Genomic DNA, 19,879 nt, shown 5'->3' with positions numbered 1-19,879 from the left:
CCCTTGGATGGAAACCATGAGGATTTCGATGTACAAAAAGATGGCAATGGAAACGATCATTTTTCAGTTTTGCGGATGCTTTTGTCAATAATGTAATGATATCGTGTTGGAGAACAAAACAAATAAGAATAATATGATAGTTGAGCTTATTGTACATGAATATCATACACTTGCATATATATAACACTCATACCAATCTAACAGATCACCAATCATAGCAACATCTTATAACCAGGATACCGACCTAACCAGGTCACTACCATAGCACCATCCTATATACCAGGATACCGATATAACAATCATAATAGCATAACAACATACTATAACCAGGATACCGATCTATCCGAAATCTAACATAGCAATCATCCTAAACCAGGATGTAATCTAGCATATCAATAACATAACAACCATCCTAAACCAGGATGTAACCTAGCATATCAATAACATAGCAACCATCTTGCTAACTTTTTAGTATAATATTTCAATTGTTAAAAAAATTTTGCTAAAACTTAAGAAAACTGGTTATTTGGATCAACGGTCAATGAGATTGTGGATATTCTTTCATTAAGAGCAGATATTGGTAAGGGTGTGATAAAAAATCAAAACTGAATAATTGAACCGAACCAAATAATATTTGGTTTATGGTTCGGGTTATTCGATTATTTGGTTAATTCGGTTTGGTTAACCGAATAAAGATATTTTATTTGGTTTAGTTTTGGTTAAATTTTTCTTATTAAGGTTAAGCCGAAAAAAACAAATAAACTATATAATTAATATATAGTTTTATAGCTTTATATCTATAAATTAATATTTATATTTAAATTGATGGATTAGTTACTAAAAGTGCTTTTGATAACTCATTATTTAATTATTAACGATTATAATCTTATAATTGTTTATATATTGCATTAAAAAGCAATTAATTAGCCAAGTGTTAATTAACCTTAGGTTATTTCTTTCCTCTTCATATACGAGTAAAGTTTTATTAAATTGTTTTACAACTTGTATGACTACATCGACACTTCAAGACAACATATCGTGAAAGACCGAATATAATATGTGATGTATTAATGTATTTTTTTTCATTTGGTAAAATTTTAATAAGTTTTTTTTTCTTTTAATTTAAATATTTATTTTTACATGCAGAATTTTATTTGGTTTACCGGTAAATCGAATCGAATTAACCAAAACCGATTAAACCGAACCTTCTTTGGTTTGGTTATGGTTAGTTTTAAGATGTAAAAAACCGAAAAAAACGACCAAATAACACCCCTTGATATCGGTGCTTATTAGCATAAAAAGTATGTGTAATGGCATATTTAGTATGAAAATTTTAGTTTAGTGATACAATTGTTATACAAAATATTAGATTTGTAACATATTTTAACATAGACATTATATATGTATATGTTGATTTGGCACACATCATAGAAAAATAGAAAAATGGTGTAAAATCCTAACAGGTAAATAATATTTACTGAATGTTTTTTTATCAAAGAATTATATTATAAACATATTTAACATGAAGAAGTTAATATGATAACGTAAGTGACAAATAAACTAGTTTGTGATCAAAATGAATAAATCATTACTATATTAATTAACTGAAAAAAAAATACAAAATCATAAACTAAAAAACATTCATTCCCCCATATAAATATAAAATTTCGTCCACTTTGCAAATTTAGTATAGAAGCTGTAGTTTAATATTCTTTTGGTAGAAAGTATTGATAAAGAAATAGTAGAAGGACCAAACTTATAATCCACGAAAAACTCACGGTTTCTTCATTGTTAAGCTTCCAATTTCCAAGCAAGAAAAACCAAGTAAATTTATATATAATTTTGTATAATGTTAGAAAAATATAAATAATTTAGAAGAAGGTAACCAGCTATTAATATTGTTGGTTGAAAGATTCGAAGACTCTATAATAAATTTTCATTTCTCAACCTTTGACTTCTCATCATGGGGATAAATTTTAAGTTATAGTTGAATACTTGAATAATATTTTTCAGTATATACAAGCAATTTGAACATATATCGTTAAACATAATATTAAAAATATATAAACGTTTGTGCTAATCAGAAAAATCTATGTAAAATCTTTCATTTTATTTTATAATACCGGCTTTAATTTCTTGTAACGGGTATTTAATCTTATTATAATGTTATTACTTTTTGTCTTTTTTTGCTCCAAATCCTCAAAATATATCATATATCTATGTCGGATTTAAATTAGTTATCAAGTATTTAATGTTTTAAACTTCGATTTTTTAACCGGTCCAGTGTGGCAAACGTTAACTGCCGGGTCAACTCAGTATTAAGAAATGTGACCCAATATCATAACCTTTTGTACTTAGTAAGCTTAATGAACACACCAAGATTTAAACTTCGATTTTTTAACCAAATATTAGCAAGTCTCTTTCAAAAATCGACATACACCCACTGTTATTTAATGCTAGTGTTGACTTTCGTGGTCATAGAAGTCATTTTCAACTCCAAATCAAAAATATCTAAAATATGTTTTAAACCTGATCAGTTCAATCCTCATAAATAAAAAAAATCTGCTTATGTTAAATTGTATATATAACATAAAAAAATAGATGATAGGTTGCATTTTGAAACAAATATGTCTAAGCATACAGAATATTGTGATTTCTTTATTAATCGAAGAAACCGAGGTACGAAGGAATATCCTAGTACGAGATGCTCAAGAGAAATAGTCAATTGTTGAACAAAACGTATAATAGTGTTAACAAATAGAGGACTAAGTCTTTAAATTAAACCCGATGAGAAGTTGCAATAAAATATCTACAGATAAAATAAAATAATTACCCAATCTGTCGATTTTTTTTATAAGCTCACCACACCTTCAAAAAATCGTGTCTGCAAAACAATATAATTTGCACATATGTTTATATCTATTCTATATACAGGGTGATAACTATAAAAATGGTTCTTTTTTTTTTTACTAAGGTCTAAAAAATCCAACTTGCAACAATGGTCTTTATTTGAAAGTTTCCTTATGGTTTTAGTCCCTCAAATTAACACCGTGAATTTATTTATATGTTAAGTCACTGTTAAATTACCATTTTGCCTCCATTTTATATTTTCCATCCATTATTATTTATACTTTATTGATTTTTAGGTTAGATAAAAGAAACTCTCTATATTTAAGTCCAAAACATGTTTATCACCCAAGACAACTCAACTGACATCCATCACCATCCACGACTTTCGTCCGTCGATGTATGCATCCACCTTTGCCGGCATCCCACCACCTATACCGTCTTCGTATCCATGGATGGAGCTAGACATCCGACAGTCCCTCCATTCTCTCTGCCACTGTGTGTATCATCCATCACCACCGGCGTCGCCACCCACCCCCACAATTACTCTATTCTTCACTGCAACGTTCCTCTCCCCAACCCTAGTGCACCTTAAACTTCATCTTCATGTACGACCCTCGAGAGTCTAACCTTTAACACATTGTAGCATCTGGGATTTTCCAGGTATTATTAGTATTCATCCTAATTGAAGTGTGGAGTGGTTTGGTTTGGGCTTTGACCTTTGGGCCTTGCTAATGGGTTGAGGAAGCTGCGTACGCGGGGCATACATTGCCATGTACGCCGAGCATACTCACGGAAAGGAAGTGTGGAGGCCAAGCACGTACGCCCAGCGTACGTGTGCATCTCTTTAAACCCTAAAATTTAGGGTTTACTCTCTATATAAAGAACATTACCCCTGGTTGTTCAGCCTCCCTTCACCCTCATACAGCCTCCACGAAAACCCTAGCCTACTTTTGTGTGTTCTTGTGATTTGGGAGCTATTTGAGAGTATTTGGTGTAGTTTTGGTGCTTTGGAAGAGAAAGGAACTTGAAGAAGGAGCAAGGATCCACAAAGAGCTTGTAGATCCAAAAGATTAGCACCATTTCTGACTTATTTGAGGTATCAAGTTCCAACCTTGGCCATTATATTCTTAGATTTGTTTTTGGGGGTGTTTAAAGTTACTTTTGGACTCCTTTGTTGAGGTTTCTTGCATCTTAATGATTTCATACCATAATAGTTGTCCTTTTGGGCTCTTAGAGACACTAAGAGTCATAAAAATCAGACCTTGATGGTTAAGCCACAACCATGCAAGTGTTTGTGGGTCTTAAAGTTGTTAAAAGGACCAAAATCATGTTTTGACCCCAACCTTACATGTAAGCACATAAAGTTCGTGACTTTATGGTTTAGGAGGTCTTAAAGGACCTGAATCTGCATTTTGGACGTAAAGACTTAACGGATTAAGTCATGAATGAAATCCATAAGAAGTTGGCCAGTACGTTGGGCGTACTCCCTGGTATGCCGCGCGTACTGGGTCAACCCCCCGTCCTGGTCAAGGCCAACGTACGTGCCAAGTACGTCGCGCATACACATACATAATGAATGTTTTGTGCTTTTGGGCCTTAAGAAAATGGGCCTGGACTTTTAGGCCCCGTGGCCTACTGTGAAGTTGTGACAATCCAAGTTGTCCCGTTACATTTCCCCGTTACCGTTAACGGAATATTCCACTGTATAAAAGTTCCGTTAATTAGAGGGCATCAATTTAATAAACATTCCATTTGATTACCTTTAACATGTCGTTAAGTCGTGATAAAAGGAAATAAAAACACAGGACACACATTTTCATTCATTTAGAAAATGTCAAGTTTTATTATTACGACCACTAAATCGGGTGCGACCAAAAGCCCCGTTTAACGGCAGTATCGGGTAAAATTACACTGAGCCCCGACTGTGAAACCTATATATGGGTGAGTGGAGTCAAATGGAAGACTTTTTACACTCTCTCTCTATACTCTCTCTCTAGACCCGTTTTCGCCCCGAATTCGCAACCAAACGCTTCCAAATTGTAAGTCCGCCTACCCTAGCTTATTCTAAACATAGTGATTCATGTTTATAGCCCAAAAATCATCCAAGAAGGCATGGTATAAGGAGTTTACGGCCCAAGAACATTCTAGGGCCGTAAACCCCTAAAATGGTGCCAAACATGCCTCTAAACTTGTCCATAAGCTTGGAAATAATTAGGGGATATAGCCTAGGGGTGTTTAAACATTAAAATGCATGATTTTAGGACTCAAACAAGAGTTTACGGCCCAAGCACAAGCTTAGGCCGTAAACTCCTCAAAATCATGTCAAAAGTGCCCCAAAACACTCCCAAACTCATCCTAGGGCTTATTACATAATTTAGGGACTTAGCCTCTTGAGTTTAGACCCTTGAAACACTCCAAAATGATTTAATGAAAGGAGTTTACGGCCCAAACATGGTCAAGGCCGTAAACACCCTAATCCATGCCCAAAATTGTAGTTTTTGCCCCCCAAATGACCATAGGCTATTTCTATAAAATGCTAGAAAGGAATTAAGGGCTTAAACACAAGGAAAATGAGGGATTTATTGGAGTTTACGGCCCAAGCATTATCTAGGCCGTAAACTCCCCAAAACCCCCTCAAATGTTGGTTTTAATCACCCAAAATGGCATCACACTTCATTAGAAATCACTAGAAAGGCATTAGGGGCTTGAAACATCACAAAACTCAATGATTTAGAGTTTACGGTCGTAAACTCCTTTAGGAGTTGTTCTTAGGCCGTAAACTCCATTATAAGGCCCTTAGAAACCTCAAACCCACTCATGCCTTTGAGGAAAAGTGCTTAGAATAATTCTATGAACAAGCTAGAAGCATCAAACACCCAAGAAATTGACCTTGGGAGTTTACGGCCGTAAACTCCCTTAGTTTGGGCCGTAAACTCCTTGTTTGGTCCATTTTGGTGTTTTAAATCCATTTACACACTAGATATGCGAGTATAGCAAAGTCCCACAGCTGATAGGAGACCCTTAGCACCCTTAAATGCTACCCGGGACCCCAAACACTCAACCAAAAGTGTTTTCCACTCCTTTGAGTGTGTATAATTGTTTAATTAGTATATTATATGCTAATTGTATGTGAACATATGTTATCATATGTTAAAATAGGTCCTTGTGTGTGTTCAAGTCCTTGCGTGACCCCGAACGCCTAAACGGCACTACCGTCGGACCTACTTACACCAGGTGAGTTCATACCCCTGAATGAACCTTTTAAATGCTTTTAAATGTTTTTTTATAGGGGGGGGGATTACAAGTTAAACATGCCAGTTATCATATCAATCACATGTGATTGATAACCCGCATGCACAAGATTTTACCACTGTACACTGTTTTACCGAGTAGGACACTGTAAATGGTTTTCAAAAAGGGTTTTTAAATTGTTCAAGTTCTTACTTTTATAGCTTATCAAAGATTCATTTTCAAACTGATTTATAAAAGGTTCCCAAAGATTTCTAAAGGTTTTCACACCTATTTTACCAAAGAATACAAATGCGATTTTCCTGAATAATAAAGTTTTCAAAGGTTTTCATGAATACTTTTAATTGTTAGTTACTGCTGCTTCGCCTATACTTATTTTATACTCCTACTCTGTAATGCTTTCGCTTATACCTGAAGTCACTTATACCTGATGACGCTTATACTTATTCACCCTCTTACTTAGTGATACGAGTCTACTTCACTTATACTTGATACGCTCTTACTTCACTTGTGGTCATCTCCACTTCGCGATGCGCTTATACTTATTCGACACTTATACTTCACTTGCGACCGCTCTCACTTCACTTGTTAGACACTCCTACTTCACGAGAATCACTTTTACTTGATACCCACTCAAGCATAGTTAGATGTATGTTTGTGCTTGTGTAGACGCATATAAATAATGGTTGAAGGACATAGGAAGGTTTGTCCACCCTATTTCCTTTTCTTCGTTGAGATGTGGTCTGGTGGGATCGGATATCCATCCGAAGGTCGTTTGATTCATTAGTTATATACTATGTATACAAGCTTAGACATACGGGTTACTTCAGTCAATTCAGTTAAGAGTCTCTACCTCTAGTTCGGCACTTTCATTAGAAACCCACTATTTGGGATGCATCTTCAGGACACGGCCTTCTCTGTCGTCTAGTTGGTAACCAGAGTCTCCAGTAGGGAGAGCGGACATTGTGTGTATAGGCCTATACGGGATTGACACCCCCGCACCCTGACTGCTAGCTACAGTCCACGGCTCACCAAGCCAAGGGGTGACAAATGTCACATTATATAGACGCTTGTAGGGCGTCTGGTACTCTAGTGTCGGTTAGTATGGTTACGAGTATCCCGGGTTACCTTATAATTCATGGCCTTAAGGTAACGGTATTTCTCCGGAAATTTACACTGTATGCTGGTAACTCATTTTTAGAGTCACACTGTTTTGACCCTACAAGACGTATCTTTCATTTGATACTGTCTGGGGTCTGTCTCCTCTGTTTTGACCCTACAAGACGTATCCTTCATCTGATGTTGTCTGGGGTCTATATCCACTGTATTCGCAGAATTCACTGTATTCACTGTGTTCACTGTTTTAGACCTTGCCAGACGTATCTTTCATTTGATATTGTCTGTGGTCTGTATTCACTGAATTGGACCTTACTAGTTGTACCTTGCATTTGGTACCTTCTGGGGTCTGTGTCTCCACTTGTTAGACTGTACCAGGCGTATCATTCGATAGATAACTTCCTGGAGTCTATGGATTCTTGCCTTAGTTAGCAGTCCTCACTGCGGAGGCATATGATATTCCCTGATGTCGTTTGCTTTCCTCAATATTGAAATTCAGTATTTTGATAATGATAGCAACTTAGGGAAAACTACTTTTTACCACTCATCACTGACCAGTCTTGGTAGAAGGCTGCTTTATTTAAAGAAAATATAGGATTTTCTGGGAAAAGACTCTAATACACTGAAACCTCTTAAACTATTACTTTATTAAGTTATTTGAATGAAATGTCACTAAATGCTTATGAACTCACCAGCATTTGTAAAAATGCTGATACTCGCTTTTCAAATAACTTGTAATCTCAGGTCAGCAATTAGACAGGTACATCCCCTGGAGCTGCTGATGAAGATAGCTTAAGTACCTTGCTGCACTTTATATATTATGTTTGTATTACTTTGATACTATGTAATGTAACCATGTAAAATTATTACTATTAATGAAATGTCTTGTTGTACTTTGATTACTATATGCATGTGTTGTGATACTTGACATGACGTCATCCACCCCAGAACGTTTCCGCCGTTCCGGTTTTGGGGTGTGACAGATTGGTATCAGAGCATTGTTTATAGTGATCTAAGTATATCAATTCATAAAAGATATACAACCTATAAATACAATGGGATAAAACACTCTGACCAAGAATTATACTTTAAAATATAACCATATTTTACCAAAGTATAATAACATCCAGAATCTAAACACTCGAACAAAAGTATCACAAGAAGAACAATAATAAAAGTCTTCGGATGTTGAGCACTACAGTCAAACCTGGGCAGTTATGTAATCGTAAGCTGGGATAAATGTAACCTGATCAACTACATTTATCCGAGATGCGATGAACGTGTGCTCGGGAGTGATAGTGGTGTGCAGCAGGTCTGAAACTTACCAACTAGGAATGCTAGAGCCAAACATAAAGTTAAAATACTATAGGAGTATTTTAGAACGCTAAAAGTTCCACACTAATCCCAGAATCATAATCAGAAGATAAGACTCAATCAAGAATTAAAATACCATGGGGGTATTTTAGAATCTATAAACAACCTTGCGTGAATAACTAAAAAGATCCTTGTTGATATACCTACAACTACAGAGGGTATACTTCCAAGATTTTATATAATAAGGATCCCATAGGCTAAGAATGTGTGGTTTCGCTCTGTTTCCTTTTCCTCGTTGGGATGTGGTCCTAGAGTAGTATCACATATTCGAAGGCCTATCGGATCTAAGCTATATAGGATTTGTATACCCTGTGTAATCGTAGCAGGACTCGATATGGATCATACAGTGAAATGTTAATAATCCCTTAGGATTCTTTAGACATTTCCATTCTCACGCGAACCCTATAGAAAATCCTACCCACTTCAGTGCTTGACAGAAGAGTTGATTCCGACCCCGAGGAGATTCATTGAGAAGATTTCCTGTTCGGAAATAAATGAACTGGGTCGAGACTATTGAATGCACCAAGTGCCCATATTCTCTTAGGGACAATGGTGAGAGATTCGCCTAAACTTCGGAGATTCCCAGTCATCCATCCTGAAGTGATGACACCCACAGTTGGAATCAGAAGGAAGGCGGAGTAGAAATTCGATATGTCCATATGAGAAGAGAACCCTAGGAAACTACCCCAAAGGAAGCCAACGCCGATTCTAGTCAAAGATACGAGGCAGACCGAGGGAGCTAGTACATGGAACCCGGGAATTGTCTTTTCCTCGTATTCGTCACGATAATTCACCCTTAAAATGATGCAGTTTAGTGAGTTAGTGGTTACACTACTCACGCTATGTGTTAGGTAAATTGTCGTTTCCCGTTGCCAGATACACGATTAGGGCGGATCCCCGCATCTCTATTGAGAAAATTTTAGCTATCTGCCCTTGTGAACCTCTCTTTCCATGGTTTCGTTCCAAACCGTTCTCAAATCTCTCCAGGCCGGAGAGTGAAACCTTTCCCCGGTATACAGGTAACTTAGTAGGAACGACTCGCATCTTATGGCCTTTTTCCGATACTCATACTCCTACTTCGATTACCAGGACTACATCATAGGGATGTAGGTCAACGTTCAAACAACCAGTACCCGAGGCACGGGGAAATTTAGGCCTGACCTATTTAGGACAGAAATGTCCAGGGTTAACCATCGTCTCTCATTACCTTGTATTCCTTTCCGTGTAGGAAAAACCATGCCACCGAAGAAGCGTAACCAATCCGCAAGCAAGAAACCTGCCCTCTTATTCGATGAAGCTACGTTCCAAGCTACAGTCTCAGCAGCCGTAGCAGCTGTCATGGCTCACCTGAATGCTAACAACGCCAATGTTAGCAAGGGCCCTGTCGGGATTTCCAATCCTGGCAATGGACGGCAGCAACCCACTCTTCCACACTCAGCCACCCAAGAACCTCCACTGAACCCACTAAAGAGAAAACTCAAGATAGAGGAGGGAAGTACCTCGGCTCCAGGACCTTCCGAAGGGCAACGAGCTGAGGCAGTCGATACCCCTGTAAATCCTTCCCTCCCGACCTCAAGAAGACCATACCTAGGAGACCTTCCCCACTGCAGCAAGTGCAGCTACCATCATCATGGTACCTGCCGGGAACTCTATTGTGCTAGGTGCCACATGCTGGGGCATACTGCTCGTGTCTGCAGAACCCCGGTTGAGTTCATTACACCAACCACCAATGTGGCGACCCGTATAGTTTGCCACCTATGTGGTAAAATGGGAAACTTTAAGAGGGACTGCCCAACCGAAGAGAAACACAAAGACATAGAAGGAGCCTGACACTACTGCTTAGGGAGAAGCAGCAAGGAAACTCGTTAGATTTTTGGTACGTCTCTCGATCCCGGATAACTAAGCTAAGAACAATAAAAGACTAATTCAAATATAAATTCTTTCCAGTAAGGCGAAAGTCGCAGCACTGTTAAAGAAATTTAAATTCATTAGGTAAAACTATAATGGCTAAACATATACGTTACGGCCATGTATATTTAGGATGGACAGACCTAGAGTGAGTGAATGCCGCCTCATTTCCTGTTCCTCGTTTGGTTGTGGATTTAGGGCGGGGTCGCTCAGTCAACAGTCCTCCCCACCTTAAATATACATGACTAGTATATGTGAGGCGATTATAGAAATGCCTCGTGAGAATCCATTCAAGAAAAGAAACTCTAATCGGAAGCACCTAGAACTCTCTATAGTTCCGCGTCGACTCTAATCGGTCCAAGTATCCGCAGTAGTGATACATAGGACGAAACCCTAAGACGCCTAGAACTTGTGTGCCTATTCGGCACATGACTCTATCGATCTTCACTTTATATCATGTCGAAGTGTGCCAACTTCGACGACTCTATTGAGCACGGTTTGACTTCGTGCAACCATGTGTACATTCTTAGTGCTGTGAGCTTTCTCCATGGCCATATCGGCAAATAAAGGTTCCTCCGAACCCGAACCTAACACAAATAATCACATCTAATGCAATTCGTCAATCGTCCCTCTTATCTCAAACCTTCCGAAGTACTCAAGTGAGGGTACCCCACGCCGTCGACCGACCCCTCGTAGTCAAATGAACACCGAAGTGAAAGGCACTGCAGATACCTCAGAAAACGACAACCATCCGAGGCATACTCCGTTGAGTCCCCTGGGAGACCCTTCTCACCTCACACATCAGGTTCATGAACCCAGAGAATAGAACTCATGAGGCTGGCCACTTTGACCAGGTATACTATTGGCATCCATCAAGTATTGGCGGTTAAGCCAAGCATGAGTTCTACCATGAACCTCTTCGCAAAACACTTTCACCCCATTCGATAACATAGGAGCAGAAATCAAGAGAACTACTGCGGATTGAGCTAGTAAAGTTCCGAGCGAAGAGACCCTATACCCACTAGATTTGACTTAGACCGAGAAAAACTCAGAACCTTCAGGAGAGTAGTTGCGGTAGGTGCTCGCACTACTCCTGCACCTTGTCCACCCAGTTATAGACCAGTGGTGCTTATCATTCTCCACCCTCTCGCAAGGAGGAAATCGTCGTCGCCCTGTAGACGATAGACTTCATTCTCCGAAGTGAACACTAGGATACCGAGAACCACAGGGTAACCTTCGCAGCCAAGAATACTTGGTCAAGTGCGAAGGTAGTTGCGTTAAATCTCATGACCCGGATCCCGAATAGATTATAGACTCGACACCAGCCTTGGTGTTAGTCGAGGGATTATGCAGGAGCACGCACTTTCCACACTAGAATAAACCACAGTCTTAGAGATTCCTTGGACTATTAGGTGTTCCACGAATACTATCTCGGGCAGAGATAGTAGAACCACCTCCCGAGATAGTCCAACACTCGTCTGGTGAAACCCTATCTCCCCGACCCTTAGGGTTTCCGTATCTCAAGGTTCGTTAGTGCAGGTCCATGTTGCACAAGCTTGAGATAGACACTCTATAGCAAACCGATGACCATAGTCGCGCAACCCACTTGACGATCTAGGAAGTCTCTATCAGCCAGTTGACAGAAAACACGAAACTGAAGACCACTTGAGATTCCTAAGAACCAACCCGAAGGACTACACTACCCGTACGAGAGAGAGAACGTTAGGAACTTCGGAATGGCGATCATGCCAATGATGATCTTGCCATAGAAGTACACTATGTTCTAAGTACTGAAAGGCTCTAACCTTCCGAGAGCGTAGGACCATCCGAGAATACTCATGGAGACATGGTCCAACCCTTTTCAGGGCGCTACTACCTTCGGATATGCCACAAGATTCACACCCGATCGATCCACTTATTAGACTTGATATGTGATTTCCCGACAACACTCTTCGTGTCTCACTCATCTTGATAGAATCCATCAAGAACCCTGACTTCATAGATACACCAGTCGGAACCCGCTAGCTACACTAGGCGGAATCCGCATCCCGTATGTGAAGGTCTGTGAGAGTGACAAACATAGACTAGAGATCACTTGGGATTGCGAGGACAACCGCATAGGAAGTACCCTCTTACCTCTACTTGGCCATTCATACCTACTTCCTTGCCTAGACTTGAATTTCGGGACGAAATTCCCTCTAACGGGGGGATGATGTGACAATCCAAGTTGTCCCGTTACATTTCCCCGTTACCGTTAACGGAATATTCCACTGTATAAAAGTTCCGTTAATTAGAGGGCATCAATTTAATAAACATTCCATTTGATTACCTTTAACATGTCGTTAAGTCGTGATAAAAGGAAATAAAAACACAGGACACACATTTTCATTCATTTGGAAAATGTCAAGTTTTATTATTACGACCACTAAATCGGGTGCGACCAAAAGCCCCGTTTAACGGCAGTATCGGGTAAAATTCCACTGAGCCCCGACTGTGAAACCTATATATGGGTGAGTGGAGTCAAATGGGAGACTTTTTACACTCTCTCTCTATACTCTCTCTCTAGACCCGTTTTCTCCCCGAATTCGCAACCAAACGCTTCCAAATTGTAAGTCCGCCTACCCTAGCTTATTCTAAACATAGTGATTCATGTTTATAGCCCAAAAATCATCCAAGAAGGCATGGTATAAGGAGTTTACGGCCCAAGAACATTCTAGGGCCGTAAAGCCCTAAAATGGTGCCAAACATGCCTCTAAACTTGTCCATAAGCTTGGAAATAATTAGGGGATATAGCCTAGGGGTGTTTAAACATTAAAATGCATGATTTTAGGACTCAAACAAGAGTTTACGGCCCAAGCACAAGCTTAGGCCGTAAACTCCTCAAAATCATGTCAAAAGTGCCCCAAAACACTCCCAAACTCATCCTAGGGCTTATTACATAATTTAGGGACTTAGCCTCTTGAGTTTAGACCCTTGAAACACTCCAAAATGATTTAATGAAAGGAGTTTACGGCCCAGACATGGTCAAGGCCGTAAACACCCTAATTCATGCCCAAAATTGTAGTTTTTGCCCCCCCAAATGACCATAGGCTATTTCTATAAAATGCTAGAAAGGAATTAAGGGCTTAAACACAAGGAAAATGAGGGATTTATTGGAGTTTACGGCCCAAGCATTATCTAGGCCGTAAACTCCCCAAAACCCCCTCAAATGTTGGTTTTAATCACCCAAAATGGCATCACACTTCATTAGAAATCACTAGAAAGGCATTAGGGGCTTGAAACATCACAAAACTCAATGATTTAGAGTTTACGGTCGTAAACTCCTTTAGGAGTTGTTCTTAGGCCGTAAACTCCATTATAAGGCCCTTAGAAACCTCAAACCCACTCATGCCTTTGAGGAAAAGTGCTTAGAATAATTCTATGAACAAGCTAGAAGCATCAAACACCCAAGAAATTGACCTTGGGAGTTTACGGCCGTAAACTCCCTTAGTTTGGGCCGTAAACTCCTTGTTTGGTCCATTTTGGTGTTTTAAATCCATTTACACACTAGATATGTGAGTATAGCAAAGTCCCACAGCTGATAGGAGACCCTTAGCACCCTTAAATGCTACCCGGGACCCCAAACACTCAACCAAAAGTGTTTTCCACTCCTTTGAGTGTGTATAATTGTTTAATTAGTATATTATATGCTAATTGTATGTGAACATATGTTATCATATGTTAAAATAGGTCCTTGTGTGTGTTCAAGTCCTTGCGTGACCCCGAACGCCTAAACGGCACTACCGTCGGACCTACTTACACCAGGTGAGTTCATACCCCTGAATGAACCTTTTAAATGCTTTTAAATGTTTTTTTATAGGGGGGGGGGATTACAAGTTAAACATGCCAGTTATCATATCAATCACATGTGATTGATAACCCGCATGCACAAGATTTTACCACTGTACACTGTTTTACCGAGTAGGACACTGTAAATGGTTTTCAAAAAGGGTTTTTAAATTGTTCAAGTTCTTACTTTTATAGCTTATCAAAGATTCATAGGAAGGTTTGTCCACCCTATTTCCTTTTCTTCGTTGAGATGTGGTCTGGTGGGATCGGATATCCATCCGAAGGTCGTTTGATTCATTAGTTATATACTATGTATACAAGCTTAGACATACGGGTTACTTCAGTCAATTCAGTTAAGAGTCTCTACCTCTAGTTCGGCACTTTCATTAGAAACCCACTATTTGGGATGCATCTTCAGGACACGGCCTTCTCCGTCGTCTAGTTGGTAACCAGAGTCTCCAGTAGGGAGAGCGGACATTGTGTGTATAGGCCTATACGAGATTGACACCCCCGCACCCTGACTGCTAGCTACAGTCCACAGCTCACCAAGCCAAGGGGTGACAAATGTCACATTATATAGATGCTTGTAGGGCGTCTGGTACTCTAGTGTCGGTTAGTATGGTTACGAGTATCCCGGGTTACCTTATAATTCATGGCCTTAAGGTAACGGTATTTCTCCGGCAATTTACACTGTATGCTGGTAACTCATTTTCAGAGTCACACTGTTTTGACCCTACAAGACGTATCTTTCATTTGATACTGTCTGGGGTCTGTCTCCTCTGTTTTGACCCTACAAGACGTATCCTTCATCTGATGCTGTCTGGGGTCTGTATCCACTGTATTCGCAGAATTCACTGTATTCACTGTTTTAGACCTTTCCAGACGTATCTTTCATTTGATATTGTCTGTGGTCTATATTCACTGCATTGGACCTTACTAGTTGTACCTTGCATTTGGTACCTTCTGGGGTCTGTGTCTCCACTTGTTAGACTGTACCAGGCGTATCATTCGATAGATAACTTCCTGGAGTCTATGGATTCTTGCCTTAGTTAGCAGTCCTCACTGCGGAGGCATATGATATTCCCTGATGTCGTTTGCTTTCCTCAATATTGAAATTCAGTATTTTGATAATGATAGCAACTTAGGGAAAACTACTTTTTACCACTCATCACTGACCAGTCTTGGTAGAAGGCTGCTTTATTTAAAGAAAATATAGGATTTTCTGGGAAAAGACTCTAATACACTGAAACCTCTTAAACTATTACTTTATTAAGTTATTTGAATGAAATGTCACTAAATGCTTATGAACTCACCAGCATTTGTAAAAATGCTGATACTCGCTTTTCAAATAACTTGTAATCTCAGGTCAGCAATTAGACAGGTACATCCCCTGGAGCTGCTGGTGAAGATAGCTTAAGTACCTTGCTGCACTTTATATATTATGTTTGTATTACTTTGATACTATGTAATGTAACCATGTAAAATTATTACTATTAATGAAATGTCTTGTTGTACTTTGATTACTATATGCATGTGTTGTGATACTTGACATGACGTCATCCACCCCAGAACGTTTCCGCCGTTCCGGTTTTGGGGTGTGACAGAAGTATAATTATGGACTTAGGAATCTAGAACTTGAGTATTGGGCCTATTGGGCCATGATTGGACCCTTTGGAATTATTATATATTAGGATTCAGAACTTTTGGGCCCATTTAGGGGTTAAGGCCCAATTCTGATATTGGGCAATTAGTGGGCCCTTGGGGAGTCCTTGATGGGCCATATGAGGGTTGGACTTAATAAGCTAGAATTGGGACTTATGAATGTTCCACTCGGACCACAGGGGTAAAATGGTCATTTTACACTAAAGGGCGTTATAGATGCTGAGTAAGTATATTAAGATTATGATAGCCGGGAGTTATCGGAGTAGCTGTTAGAGGTTACTTCCCATGCGATTCGACACTCAGCTTGGCGAGGTGACTTACCTTCCATTAGAAGTGGGTCTAAGGATACAATGTCGGCCCACTAATAGGAGTTCGTCATAGATAACTGTTTCTGTGATAGTTATTTTGTATGCCACTATCTGTTATCTTTTATGTGCTAGCATGATATGGCATTATGTGATAGTAGTAGTAAGGGGGAATAGCCCCCGGCTACCGGTCGATAGGGCCAAAGGGGTAGCCTAGTATCCAGCTATGCTAGACAATATGTTTATGTTATATTATTATTGTTGGGTTTTGAGCATTCTAACACTTCCTAAGTGTACATGCAACCCTAAATACCTTGGATCTATGTTTTCTCTATTATACATGCAAATAAGAACTTCCAAGGTATTATCCTAATCTAGCATACAAAACAATGAATGTAACAAGATAGAATACATACCTCTTGATGTAGAAAGTCTTCATGAAGCTTGAGTGCTTAGTGCCCCAAGTGTGACACCTCAAATGGAATCACAATCATCAAAACACTTAGAATGATTTGAGAGAATTCTACACTCTTCAAGTTCGGCTAGCCCTTTCTTCACACACACTAGTGGCCGATTTTTCCTCAATAATAAGATGCTTATATAGTTACACAATTAGGGTAAACTCTTAATTGTCATGGCTTTCCATTTCCTTGGATCCATGGGTACAAATACACCATGGAGCATCCATGGACCATCCTATGGGTTTTAGCCCAACTTGATTATCCATGGAGCATTAGCCCACTATACAAGTATGGATGATTTACACAATCAACCCATATATTTAATTAGTCTTCTTTTGATCACTTAATTAATCCTAGATTAATTCTTGATCAATACTAATTAAATAATCTTATTATTCTTATTATTAATATACTAGAACTTATAATATATTAATAACCATAAGTGTCTTATTTCTCTCATTCAAGTGCATGATGGTATGCAACCCAAATGGACCATGCCGGGTCGGGTCAAGTCTTACCAATTATAGTTATGGACTTAGACATTAATCCAACAGTCTCCCACTTGGATAAGTCTAAAACTATTATTGCGTATGACTTCAGGAACCAACCGGCAATCGTAGCTCTCAAAAGCTTCTGTCGAACTCTGACCTTGTCGATGAACTCTGACCTTTGTCAGTGACTTGTCCATTAGATAAGGGATCATATATTCCTCCATTCTAGATATCATATGGACTGAGACATGGATTATAATCATTCTCTCTGTCCATTTGTTGTTTCCCGATTTCCAATTTATGACGACTGACTAATTGAACAAATCAAATCAGTCCTGGCTCGGCCGAGCACTTCCATTTGTCATCATCAAATCATCGAGGGGCCCACAGATATCGCTTTTATCCCGAAGGTAAAAGGAACGGATAAACTTCGACTCATATGGCTTGTTCTACTACTTGTTGAATCATACACAAAGGCACGTTTTATAGCACCGAGTTACCAAATGCGTTTTCGTGCTATCAATGTACTATCAACTCATAGTAACAACTCATATCTCTAGGTTTGAAGAATATAAGATATTATCGTCTCATGATCACTCGTGATAAAATCCATGAAGTGATTCCAATGAGCGCGGGTTGAATCCAATACTCAGAACTTATGAGCACTCATGATTGTTGTAGCCTTGTCCAACACCTTAGACCTCTACAACCCATCATGACAGTCTTAATTCATATCTACTTCCAAAATATGACCGACTGTGGATGGTTTGAATAACTTAGTCATTCCGGAAGAATAACCTAGTTTATTCGGGAAGTCAAAACATGCAAAGTGAAACACAATAATAATTGATATGGTTTCTTAATCATTAAGATGATCACAAAACTGATACTAAAGTACTCTCCCATCTTTTCAGATATGAGAAACTTTTATCCTTCTGCCTAATTTGATTATTCTTATTCGCCCTGCCATACATTGGAACCTTTTCCAATGTCTCAGAGTTACACTTAAGCTTGTAAGTATAATCATATTTACTGAGCTTTAGTAAACTATGACGAATAGTCTTATCAATCTTTTGTGGTGGACTTAATCAGTGCACAAGAATGTGTACTCGATCCCTTAGTCCTTTACTTGACTCACACATCCATGTGGCCGAGTAATTAGTCTTAATTTTCCAAAACTTGAAAGTTCTCATTCATCATGCTATACAACTTGCATGATTCCAAGTTCCGGTCCAATTGAAACTTGGGTGATGAGAATCTTTCCTTATTTGGTAAATCTAGACATTACCACAAATGAAAGAATCAATTTCATATTTCCACTCTTGCTCTTAATGGAATCATATAAGCAACAATTTTTCCTCAAAAGCCATTGTAAGGATATTTTAAAATAAATAAAATCAAAAAAATTTTCTTTTATTTTAAAACTTTGCGGAAAAACTTATCCTTACAATCCATATGAAAACTTGTTGTTATCTATTCCTAAGCAATATCTCATAACTCCTAAGAAGTTGCTCAAGAATCCGATCTTCAAACTATGCGATAGAAATCCATCTACGCCATCAGATTCAGCAGATTCTTTCTTTTAGTTTCTTCACTTTTCTTTGATTCTTAAAACATCACCATGTGACCCAGTCACATCATGTATCAGGAATCTCAGAATAGAAACTTAACAGAGTTAGATAGTGGTCTTTACCTGAAGTAGAGTCAAACTTATTGACTTTAACATCCTTAGGTAAATTTGGCAGCTTCGCAACCAATGCCCCTTCCCTTGGCAATATAAACGTATGGACCCTTTGATAATGGTACACGAGACTATCACAGACTTAGCTTTTCTCTTTACCATTTGGTCAACCGAGTTGACTATGGCTGATCCCTTTCCATTGGGAAGAGAATGCTTTACTGGATATCCAATGTCATCATTGTCAATGTCCATAAAGTTTTAGGAAGTTGATCTTAGCAAATAGATAAGATCATTAAGGGTCTTGTCATAGTCTGTTTCATAGGTTTCCCAAAGGAACTCACTATGTGACTTAGAAAGTGATTGAACCACCAACTTTCTCAAGACTTTGACACCCAACTCTCCCGGCTTGTCAATATGTGACTACATCTCCAAGATGTGTTCACACCTAGACCTTGCCTTGCCAATAGGGCTTGAGTGACCTTAAACTTTTCAAGAACTTGTGGGTTGGGGAGAATAATTGGAGGAGGTGAAAGAAGTATGATTTCCAAAGGACATCATCTTCATTTAGGAAACCTTGTTTCACTAGATTTGGAAAGATCATAGGTGTCTATTACAGACATCTTTTGGGAGATATTCAAGATAGTTGATTTAAAGTCCTTAATATGACACCCAATATGAAATATTAAGGCTAGGACCCAACAAACTATTTTATAACTTAGAAGAGGTATGCCGTAATCCAAGCTATAAAATATTTGAAGGTAGGTGAATGACGATTCACCAATTTCCACCAAGATAAACGAAATGTATTATTAGGTTTTAATTGGTTTTGAAACTCCTAAATCTTTGAGATTCATTGAACTTTTCAAAGGCATGTTTCAATCTCGAGTGTGCCCTTCAGGTTTTGTGACTGGGATGCTGAGGATCACAAAACAAGGTGTGAAGTAACCATGCAAA

This window comes from Lactuca sativa, chromosome 3 (assembly GCF_002870075.4).
Source record: "Lactuca sativa cultivar Salinas chromosome 3, Lsat_Salinas_v11, whole genome shotgun sequence".
Taxonomy (NCBI): Eukaryota; Viridiplantae; Streptophyta; class Magnoliopsida; order Asterales; family Asteraceae; genus Lactuca; species Lactuca sativa.
Note: the sequence above shows the minus strand (reverse complement) of the source record.